The following is a 12,371-nucleotide window of genomic DNA, read 5'->3' as shown; positions in this document are numbered from 1 at the left end:
AGGATTGGACTAGGATAAAACAGAAACCAGACTGAGGTAGTACAAAAAAAGAGAGTAAGGAGCACAGAATAACCAAACCTCAAAAATAACTCAAAACACAAAAGGTTTTGCAACAGCAATTATAGCGAACGCTGCAATGCTCCACTTGTGAAGGTAAACCAGCTGAGTTTCTGCTTGGCACTCAAACTGCAAAACTAAAACAAAAAAACAAATGTTTGTGGCAGTTTGTGACAAAAAGTGGAACGGTTCAAGGATTCCTGTGTGTAGGTGAATGAATTTTGAGCGTCTTGCTCGGCGTGTGCGCCCCTCCAGCGAGTCCTGCCAAGGAGGCAGGATGTTCCCAGGCAGTGTCAGGCTGCCGGCTGGCCCCCCGCCAAGCCAAACCTGTGGCGGCTGGAAGGAGAGCGGCCCAGCACCGAGATCCAGTTACCATTTCCTCAATCACTGGGCAAGAGCAAAAGAGAGCCGATGAGCTGTCCTTCCTGTCTACACCGGGATGATAAAATGATAGATTTGTGATTGTGGGCTCGGCTGTGGGAGAACGCTGCCCCCCGGCTACAGATGAAAGATAGAATCGGAAAGATAAAGTGCCAGTTCTCTTGTTTCTCCTCGGACTGCAGTGGAAAAACAAGGAGCAGCGAGCTGGAGTGTTTGTGTGAGTGTTTGCCCCATATGGAAGCCATTGCCCCGTCCCACCCTGACTCACTGCTGGGAACAGTTAGCCGTTTGCTTGGAGATGAGCGCTGTGATGTCACACGCTGGCGGATGAGCGCCGTGTCGGGAGGAGGAGGAGAAGGTGGCGATGGACGGGGACAGAGAGGAAGAGGAGGGAACTGCTGAGCTGCCAGTTTCTTTTTATTTTTTTCTCACCGCACTGTAAATTAGTGCACCTCTGGTTTAATGGAAAACATTTGGGTTCCAACGGGAGAGAGCCGTGTTCTGCTTAATGGAGCGGGGGCGGCAGGTTTCTGGTGTCTTTACAGCCGAGGAAGGTCAGAGAGAGAGACGAGAGCTGCTGCTTCTACAGAGCACTGCAAAAACACAAAATCTCACCAAATGGATCTCAGTACATTTGAAATGAGACAGAACTAACTTACAGTCATTTTTCAGCCGTAATAACCTGTCGGTCTGGTCTGTTTCTGACTAAAACGTCATTGGATGTTTGTGTTCCCTAACTACTCTGATATTCAAACTAAAGCAAAACTGATCACGGAAAAATAAATATTTGCTGTTTTTGGAGATAAAAATTTGTCAGTGAAAATCTCACCCTAAAAAAATTGGACAGCTCAGTTTTGTTGGCGGCTGGACAAAATTCTTCCAAAGGCTGCAAATGGCCCCCGAGCCGCACTTTGGACAACCCTGTCTTTATGCGCTTTTAGCAGGTTGCGCTCCAACGGGTTCGGTTCCGCGCCAGGTACTGAGCTTTTCCATTATCCGGTCTGTTCCTCGCTGTGGTGGGCGGGACATAAACAGCAGCTGTGGTCAACTCTCCTGATGTTTGCAGCGACAGTAATGAAGAACTGGATTTATTTTGGTTCTGATGGACCAAAATAAACCCAGATATTTCATTTAGCCTTGTAGAAATTCATTGGTGGCCCAAACATAAAGATGAAGGCTCAGATCAGCTGATTATTTCACTATAGTACTTTCTGTCACTTTGTTTTTAAAATGTGCATCACCTAAATCTGAAAGGTGATTTAGGTGATGCAGTCAAGAGATGCAAACCAATAGCCATGCATAAATGTTATTACTATTCCTTAATCTAAATAAAAAATACGATTCACATGACTAGTTAATATAGTGCGTTCAAACCAGGCCCGGTGGCCTGGGGGGGCATTGGTGGGCATTGCCCGCCCACAGAGTCAGCCTGGACTGGAAGCTGTTTGCTGTTTTTACCTCAGAGTGGCCGACTCAGTTATTTCTCTATCGATTTGATACAGAAATAACTGAGTGCCCTCTGTCATTTTTTTCAGCAGTTAAAATTGTTTAACACGTTGTAACCCATGTTTCCGAGCCGCCTTTAAACGCAACATGAACGCTAAGACGCTGGCCCCGGGTTTACACCTGTGCGGCAGCAGGAGACCTGCTGCTGCTGTGTAGAGATTCTCAGGTGTGCGTTAGAAACATGGCAGCAAACCAGCAAAACGCAAAGAACTTGGCAGTTTTTCCCCAAACTATCCAACTGAGTTGAGTAAAGCTGTTGGATGCTGGTAATGCTAGCTAAATGATGACTAGCTAATACCAATACAGCGCCATAAGCTTGTCAACAAATAACCTATGGTCTACTAATATTGTTGTTTATGTTCAAAAGTGGGTAATATTTGTTTCCTTGAGTAACTCTTTTGGGAAAAAAATGTTTTACTGCACTGTACCTTTTTCTTTTACTTGAGTAATATCATTGTTGCTCATAGATTCATTTTCCCTCTCCCAAAATTAGCGTTGCCCCCCGTTTAACCTGAACCTGCTGGTTGAGCGTCAGGCGCATCAGGTTTACTTTCAAAGTCTATGTGAGGCGCGTCGAGGGCCGTGGTGTTTCCAGCGTTTAGCGCAGCACGATTTTAACCGTTTGGAGCATTTGACGCGTCCAACGCGTCCACCGCTCCACAGAGATTTTGAATGTAAACCAGACTCGCCTGACGCTCAAAACGCGCTTGGTGTGAACGCACCAGAAGTGCACACACACACACACACGCACACACACTCGTTTGTGTGAATGCACCATTTTTCTAGCGTTTACTCTGTTCTGGTGTTTTACTCTGTCAACGCTAAACAGCAGCTCCATCAGAAAGCTGACCACAGCTGCACCAGTTCTCTCTGTATTTCAGAGCATCTAGCGGCTAACTGCTAGCATCGTTGCTAATTCACAGTCATTCTGCTGCAGAAGTTACTGCATGTGTTCCTGCGCTGCTCCTGATTAAACTCATACTTAAAGACCTCCATATCGAGCAGATCTCTGACAGCAGACGGCGTCTCTGCGGTACACACCTAAACCCTAAACACTGTTTTGAGATTTCAGTGACGTAAATGACGAGCCAATCAATGACTGCGCTCATCTATCAATCAAATGGTGTCGGTACCGTTCCCTAATCGGTGCTAATTGGGATGAAAGAACAGCCGCAGACCGAACCGGTGACTTTATATGTGTAACAGCTTCCTTTATACCGGTCCTGTCAGACAGACTCGCGTGGACAGTGGGTTGGATTGTAAGTGGTTTTATTTACAACCTGTAATGAGTGGTTGACAAAAACATCATGTTAGCCGCCCTTACTGGTCCACCTGTCCTCACACAAGAGTGCAAAACCGTCTGTGTCACAAATAATTATTACAATGAAGTTTAACAATATATATTTTTTCTCTAACATGTGATCGTATAGTGGTTATAATTAATAATACATTTTTAATATAATTTTTATACAATTTCATCTTTCTTTTATAAATAAAACAATCTAGAAAAATAAATACAGATAGCAATCAAAATTAATTATTAAATTACTAAATAGCACCCTCTAGTGCTCCACAGGAAACAACGGCCATGTTGTCATGGAAACAGCTAACAAACAAACTAACAAATTGGCAAACATAACTGACAAACAGGCTAATACAACAGACAAACTGACAAACATAACTGACAAACTGACAAACATAACTGACACATTAAATTATTGACATTTTTACCTGTAATGAGTGGTTGACAGAAACATCCTGTTAGCCGCCCTTACTGGTCCACCTGTCACTCTGTGTATCGCAACAACACTCCAATTTAGTCCCCGAACAAAACCACAAAAACAAGTCAGAGGAGAACCAGATTTGATGACTTACCACATAAGAGTGCAAAACCGTCTGTGTGGAATTTCCGGTTTCCCCTCTTATTTATAGGCAACCAGTAGGGGGCGCCAAACACCACTCATCACAAGGCAGTTATAAAATATATACAAAGATGTTTAACAAACATATTCTAGCAAGAATTTCACCTTTGTATCTAATATCCGTTACATATGGAAGTAAAATGGATGTGCTTATTTTTCTCACATAACTTTTACATTTTGACAGACAGTGTGGAAATTTGTTTGCTTCTTTCTACAACCGAGGTTTTATCTCTGAAGCTGAAGTTTTCACCATTACGTTAAGTTTTCACCTGAAGTCAGTGTTTGAAACAGAATAAAGTTTTCCTGATTGAGTTTAGACCAATGAAGCACATGAGAGAAAGCAAGAATAACGGAGCGATCCCCAGCTGCGGTTGACACAACAACTCTCTGGAAAAGGCTGCAGTCCCGGATAAATATAAACAAACATGTCATGTCTCACATTCCTGTTTGTGTTTGAAAGCTGCAGGACCGTCCTGCTGCACCGATCCATGTGGACGTCAGGCTGTACGGGAAAACAAACAGCCAGAGCACCAAAAGCTCACCGACTTTTGGTCTAGTTTCTAGTGCAAATATCTCAGTACACGTGAAATAAGACAAAACTAAATTACAAGTAGCCTTTCAGCAAGAAATAGGAGCTTTAAGTTCACAATTACATAATAACATGGAAAAATGTTTCGTTATAAGTGAAATAATCTGCCAATGGAACTAGTGAATTTTTATGAATATAAAGAAATTATTGACTTAATTGCAAAAAAAATAAAATAAAATCTTATAAGAGTATTTTCTAGTTAAAATATTTTACCACACTTGAAATAAGACAAAACTAACCCATAAGTAACTTTTCAGCAAGATATAGGAGTTTATTTTAAGTCAATATTTCAATAAAAAAGAGTTAATTCCTCTTATAATATGGGGAAAATGTACTGTGAGTGAAAACTTGTGCAGGTGGATCTAGTTCTCTTTCATTCATATTAAGGAATTATTGACTACATCTTGATGAAAAGTTAAATTAGTTTTATCTTATTTCAAGATATTTGCAAAAGAAGTTAGAAAAAATTACTTGGTGAGATTTTGTGTTTCTGCAGTTTGGCAGATTACTCCACTTATAAAAAGTACTTTTTTTATAAAAAATTATGTATTTATTGTCTTAAAACAAGTCGATAATTACAGAATGTTTCCTGGGCTTGAAACAGTTTTGGGTGCCTATCCACTGCAGAAAAAATATTTTGCAACGGCAATTTATAGCAGTAATAAATTAGTTCCATACATAATGAAGTACAAACTTAATATACTAATCAACGACTTTAATGCTTCCCTTACCCAGTTGTTATATATTGTTCTCAAAAATATTACTATAACTTCACACCTTTCAAATTGTTAGTATTGTTTATATTCATAAGAATCCCAAAATATTATGATGTGGGACTATGACTCTATGAAAAACATGTATTCATTAAAATAAATATATCTATATATAGTCTATATAGATACATCTATGTTGTATATAGAACAACTGTTGCCTTATAGCAGCACTGAAAAAAACGATCAAGTGTTTTTGGTCCATTTTCTAGACAAATATAAGACAAAACTAACTTTTATGCAAGATATAGGAGCTTGTTTTAGTCAAGAATTTCTTCAGATTAATAAAAAAACTAGTTACACTTGGCATTTTATCAAGACATTTTTCCCATGTTACAAATGCTTACTAATACTTTTTATTGACATATTAAAACGAGCTCTTGCATCTTGCTGAAAACTTCCTTCTAAATTTGTTTTTGCTTTATTTTATACTTGCACTAGAAATTAGACAAACAAAACTTGGTAAGATTCTGTGTTTTTGCAGTGTTGCAAAAGATCTGATATTTTAAATATGAGCAGAGGAGAGTAAAAAGAAAAATACAGTATTGGCTGTGGCCCACATGAGAGCGCGGGTCAGACGGGTCTGTCAAACACACCTAAATTTAAGCCATTCCCAGAGGTCACACCAAACAAAGCCTCAGGAAAAGGCCTCTGCTCTGGTGCAGAGGGCCGGCACTGAAAAACAACAGGAAACACATGTGGAGCCCTCGGTACAGTAGGCCGAGCAGCCGGGAGCCAGAGATCCCAGCACCGAGAGCCCGCCTGACCCGGCCAGTTCCCACTGACACTTCCTCATCCGCTGGGTTTGGACAGAGGTCAGGGCAGCAGGACAGACGGGCAGCGATCAGTGCTGAGCTCAGCTACAGGAAGCCGACCCGGGCTGGAAGAACTGATGGATGTTTTTATCCTATTTGCAGCTTTGGCTTTCTGCTGTGTTATTATATGATAAGGACTTTGAGAGTTTCAGCTGCGACAGTAATATCTGAACAGAAACAGTTAGGAGAAGGTCAACGAGCAAAACAAAATATGTTCATCACACTTTTCACAAAATAATTCTTCACAACTGATAGTCCAGTAGACTCGGATCGATTGGGGACCAAAGTTGCAACATTTGTTACATTTTTAGCTGCTGTGGTTCCCTTTCACACTGCACTGTGTCAAATGAACCAGACTCTTTCAAAATCCAGTTCACCTCTTCACCCGTAGGGGCGCTGCACCAAGAACAACTGAAGGAAATTACACAAAAACGTCTGAAGAAGACTCTGAGAGCAACATCCTTCCTCACAAAATGTAAACAAAAATGGAGTGGTGTCAGACTTGAACAGTTTAGGATTTCTCTTTTGTCTAAAAACCACAAATCGTTTCTCCCGCTACAGTTAGTCTCTCCCATTTGTTTTGATTATATTTACCCATTTCCTGCTTTTGGAGCAGTTTTCGTGTAGCATTCACATATGCATTTAAACCACACCAGAGTTCAGTTCAACCAAACTAAGATTGAAGTTTCTAGGTAGACCAGAGTTCGTTTACTCATTCACACATCCACAAACAAACCGGACTTTCTAGGCTAATGATTAAAGCGGCCTAAACAGGGCCGCTGTAAATGCAGCCTTAGATAAGATGAGATTTTATTCTGGTCGGTTCTGCCTATAAGCTGTTTTAGGGTCTCTTGTCACTTTAAATCCAAATAAGCTGACGCTGGCCACGTCCAAGTAAATGTTTTCACACATGAAAATGACTGAAAACAGATGTCCAATTGTTCAACCGTACATCTTTGAAAAGCAGAAGTGCAGTCTCCTGCACAACCAACAAGAATGCAGCAAGTGGTTTCTAATTTTAAGTCGACAACAAAACACTTCTCTTTTCCAGAAGCATTAACCGGATATTTTCATTCATACTACTGCTGCTCTCTGAAGATTGTATCCTTTCAGATCCAATAGACAGAAAAATATTATGTTGTGGCACAAAATTAGTCATTAGTTAACTTTCTGCCTACAGCAACTTCAAAACAGGACAAATGTGTGAATAAAGCATTTTAAATATATCTCCCACATTGAAGCAAAGCATGTTTCAGCAGACAGACCTCACTGTGATAATCTGTCACCACTTATGGACATCAGGAAAAATCTAGAAGTGAAAGATGGAGTATGGAGTACTTTTATTCATGGCCGTAAATGTCAGTAGAAACTTTCTACAGCCTTAAAGTCCTTGGAAAACTTTTGAATCAATAAATTTTTTAGAAAAGTTGTGCAAACCCAGCCGTTTTTAACTGTAGCGTAAGGTAGCCGCCTTGTGACCGAGTCGACTTGGTTTTCACAGGAAAACTTATTCCACTGGTAATTAAAATAAACCGAGACCTTGAGAATCAGTGTCTCTTCCAAGGTGCATTCATCAATGAAGTAACCTCATTGTTACATAAGAGCCCCCAGTTGGATCTGACTCACAGCCCCGTTTATTTAACTTCATCTCTCTAAATAGCGTTCTGATTTGGTTGCATAAGGACTGTGGTTCCTCAGCTAAGAAGGAGAAGGAGAGATGCATGCAGGAAAAAAAGGCAAGAAAGGAGCAGGAGGGAGAAAATGGTGTGAATGCTAGTTCAAGTTCAGCCTGTACCTTTAATGCCAAAGTAAAGAGATATTTGCCATGGGATTGAGAAATTACATGAATAATTCATCGGCCAATCATCCAATCAAAGTCAGATAATCGCTGCCATCCACCACTGCCAACTTTTTTTTAATCATCATCTGCATCAGGCTGACCACATTATTGTTCAAGACTCACAATAATCACCATTTTATGGTCTTAAAAGTAAGAACCTGTGTAACTTAAAAACGTTTTTAGATTTTTTGGAATAAAATGAATTCATGTCCTTAAGGTTTATTAGCTTAAAACATTTTCTTACAACAAAAATAATGGTGATAAATATATATATGTATACTAAAAATGATCAACTTCATTTCTTTGTGCAGGAAATTGGTAAGACAATTTGTTGTCTTATTGTCAAGACAATGTTCTGGGCTTTGGAGTCAGAGCAGAGACTGAGTGTGAGAAGAAGTTTTAAGTGCAATCATCACAAGTTTTGAGAAGAAAGACAAGAAGTCCTGCTTTCAAAATGAAAGTGTAAGCAAAAGTACTAAACGTTTTGAGAACAAAAGACGTAATACTGTTTTCAGACTGAAAATATGTGCTCTTGTATTATGAAAGAAAAATCCCCCCTTACATTGGCTTCTTTAGAGCATGGTTAGTTGAAATAGACAGTTTTCTTAAAACTTGTGCTGCTTTTCACATTTGTCAGGAATTCAGAAGCACAAAACAAGCACACTTTAATAAAACGGTGTATCCTTGCACTCATTTTTCTATTTCATTCATTTTGAAATGTCAAGAATCTGTCAAAGGTTACATCATCAATGATTCATAGTCATTGGTTAATGAAGAATCGTAATGTAAAACAGAATTTCCAGTGCGACTTCACAATTTAAAAGAAAAAAAACCAAAAAAAACAAGTGCCGTTATGTTTCAGGAGTCGTATATAAACCTGGAGCTATTAGCATGATTTTCTGTAGAGGTTAGGATTTGGGCTGGAGTTTTGGAGCTGGGCTGGTTTTACGTTGTATTTGGGCTGGAAACTGTCAGTCAGATCTGGCAACCCTGGTACCAAACCACATCACAACTTTGAAAATTTGGATGGGTGGTCAGGAAACTTACCAGATACTAACCCCACAGAGAGCTTGAGGTCAGCTTTCAAACTGAAGCCAATAAACTGGGTTCGACTCCAAGCTCTAATGAGCGAGAATGGGCCAGGATTTGGTACAGAAGTTGATCTACAGCACGGCATACCTTACTTCTGCAGCGAAAAGTCTCCTCTAAAGTGGTTCAATATTCTTTTACATGTATTAATAAAAAGCTCTGAGGGGGTGAACTCCTCTGAACTTGAATCTATCAAAATAAAACAGTCGGATGCAAGACTTGAGTTGGACTCTTGAATATCAGAAAAGCATGTCCAAGGATTTCTGGCGATCCCTGACTGTATTTCTTCTGGCATTTTAGAGCGGACATAAAATACAATATGTTAAACAAGCTTCTCGTTGCAGACGCTGACAGGAAATGAGACGAAAGCAGAAACCGATGAGGCCCTTCCCATGACGGCTTGTGTTGCAAGAGATATTTGCAGATATTTGGCCCCTAAATTGTTTCACCCGGGACATCCAAAACAAATACAAAGCATCGATTGAGTAAAAACGGAGCTGAGAACTTGTCTTTTGCTTTCTTTGGAAAGGGTTTTTTGAACAGAGACTTGAGGCCCACCAGACACAACAACTGTTCAGTTCATAAAAAGGCGCACACACACACATTCGCAGGGGATAACCTCTCAACCTCATCGCTACGACCATGCTGAATCCCAGACGGGGCCTGAATGCATCGTTAACATGTGCAGACAGGTGTTTGTGGGGGCAGTGTGAGAATCACTGCCAGACGGAAGGCAATGGTGAGAGATCACCAACACCAGAGGCTTAACGTATAGTCCCCAAGGTCAAAATTATTCTCCCACACTTCTCGTCTGTGTGACAAAGCGATCTGACCAAACAGAACATCCGGATGTCGAGGCGATTTCCACGGGGATCCAGTGGTCGGATTCTTGAGTGCCCCGCTGTGGCATTGCAGAATTAGTCATGATGGCTGACGACATGAGCGCCTGTTGATTGCATTATCAGCAAACGGTAATGCATTTGAGACACAACAGCTTGTTGGACACCAATGGTGGTAACAGCTCTCTGTAGTCAGATATGGAGGAATATTGGTCTGTTTTTTCTTTAGAGCTGCCCCATTGATTGGCTACATCAATCTTGAATCGAACTTCAGCTGTCACATGTCCTCATATTAGACCCCAGAAGAGTTTTCACCCAGAGGAGTTCATGATTGACTCAACAACTGAAAGGTGTCCAGGTGCAAAACAACCCAAAGTGTTGCCCCTGCCCCTCTGCTGGAGAACCTGAAAGTTGGTAAGAGGTGTTTGTTCTGATATGGTGTGTTTGTGTTTTACCCAACATGGTGCTGTGAATTATTGCCAAACACAACCTGACAACGAAACATTTTTCCAGATTGTTCAGATCCAATTTGCACAAACTGAACTCCTGCACAAAAGAATGCAATGTGCACATTGTATTCTTTTTAGAGGGAAGATAGTTTTTCCTTCAACTCTGCCCAACAACCCTTACCTGTTCAGTCTTTTTTTAGTTACACTGTCATGAATTTTAACATCTGGCATGCTGACTGAGGCCTGCAGACACTGAGATGTGTGTTTTTGCAGTTCCTTAGAGCACTGCCAAGTCTACTTTTGAAGTAAATTTGTTGGAAATTGCACTCCTGGGAACAGAGGAGCTGTCTTAAATGTTTAACATTTTTGATCATCTTTCCATTTGTCCAGACATAATGATGAGCAGCCACTCATCATTATGTCTGGAGGGGTTGCTAGGTGATGATGGGCGGAACTCTGCTGGGGTTGCTAGGTGATGATGGGCGGAACTCTGCTGGGGTTGCTAAGTGATGGGTAAAACTCTGCTGGGGTTGCTAGGTGATGGGCGGAACTCTGCTGGGGTTGCTAAACGACGGGTTTTTGAAATATCTCATTTTACAGACACCACAAAAACACATAAACTTGTTGCCAAAAAAGTTTCTGGGTGTTTTTTTTAGTGTTTGGTTTGCTTTTAGAAGCAGTACGGACCCAAATGGAAGTAGAAAATTTTGCAAAATGTGAATTTTGCATCATAAGTCCCCTTTAAAAATTTAAATTTTCTTGGGTTCAGAGGCTACAGTCCTTGATGCGTTTGTGCTGGGTTTGATTTCTGGTCTCAAGGCATTTGCTTCACGTCTTCCTTGTCTCTCTCCACCCTGTTTCCTGCTTATTTATATGCGAGTACAAAAAAAATATATTTACTTTCTGGAAATATTTTTTGGATTTTATCAAAATTTTCACAATTTGAATCAGAGGGAATGTTTTTAAAAACGATAGCTCATAACTTTTTATAATGCAAACATGTAAAGCATGAATAATTTTTTCTGAGTTTCAGATCAAATTCAACATTTTGTTCTCCCCACTGAGAGGACGATAAAACACAGAGCGTTGGACTGTCAGCACCACACAGACTTTAAGACCCTCCTCAGAGCTCCAGTGATTGTGGGATTAGTTGAGGAGTCTTACTGGAGTGCGAGAAAGAAACCATGTTAAACCCACCCCCCCAAAAAAACTACCCTTCTCTCCTCAACATCTGCAGCCACTCACAGTTTCCATGTTCGGGCCTGATGAGCCACAACATATGTTGGGTCTGAGCAATGCAAACACACACCAACACTGTGAATCACACTGACAGCGCTCTTGTGTGTGCGTGTGAGTCCGTGTTTGTGTACATTAGAGGCAGGGAGAGATGTTTTTGGCCAACGCACAATCAGGAATCAGACAACTTTCTTTGCCAAGGACAAGTTTAACTCCATCCTGCTTATTTTTGGCAGCCAGAACCCGAGTAAATCTCGGTGCCGCTTTACTGGCAGAGGTCGAGGAGCTGCTGCAGCCTCCATTCCTTCGCTGCGTCAACAAGACCTCGTGCTGTCTGCAGGGCAGAGGTCAAAGGCTCTAGGTCATTGGGACATTACGAAATGGAGAAACATCCTTCAAAGTTGCAGAAAGAAATGGTCTTTCTGCAACTTTTTTTCTTTCCAAGTGAAAACTGAAAAATATCAAGCTATGGCACATTAGTAACTCCCAGATTAGCTATTTCTCATAGTTATACTTTATTTGAGCACAAACATCCAATAAACCTTCTTCCCTCTGCCTCAGAAAGACACATAAGAGGAGAGGCTGATTGTTCATTTACTAATGGAAAATTGAGTGGAAGGAAAAAGTGAACAAGTAATTGACATTGAGAGAGTGGGAGACAGGCGACATCTTATTTTAACAGGAATTGTTGCTCTTACTAAGCTTTTATTTTGTTAATTATAAAAAGCAGGAACTGTATCTCTAATATAAAGTCACCAGCATACAATTTGTTGTGTTTTCTCTTGGAAAGCAACCAGATGGAAGTGGGATAAAGGTATTTTATATTGCAATATCTGTGAAAAATAATGCTCTGTTGTGAAATGGTTGAATTTTCAAAG

At 40.7% G+C, this 12,371-nt stretch overlaps 1 long non-coding RNA gene across 1 annotated transcript in view; it reads right to left on the bottom strand.

Annotated features, from left to right (window-relative positions):
• LOC122842195 overlaps positions 1-3,908 on the bottom strand; it is a 45,813-nt gene extending 41,905 nt beyond the window's left edge. The window contains exon 1 of the long non-coding RNA XR_006372507.1: positions 3,676-3,908. This is a non-coding gene — a long non-coding RNA (uncharacterized LOC122842195). The remainder of the gene's footprint in view (positions 1-3,675) is intronic.
• Positions 3,909-12,371: the final 8,463 nt, after the last annotated feature.

The sequence above is a fragment of the Gambusia affinis genome, linkage group LG13, assembly GCF_019740435.1.
Source record: "Gambusia affinis linkage group LG13, SWU_Gaff_1.0, whole genome shotgun sequence".
Classification (NCBI taxonomy): Eukaryota; Metazoa; Chordata; class Actinopteri; order Cyprinodontiformes; family Poeciliidae; genus Gambusia; species Gambusia affinis.
This window is presented reverse-complemented; position numbering and strand designations above follow the sequence as displayed.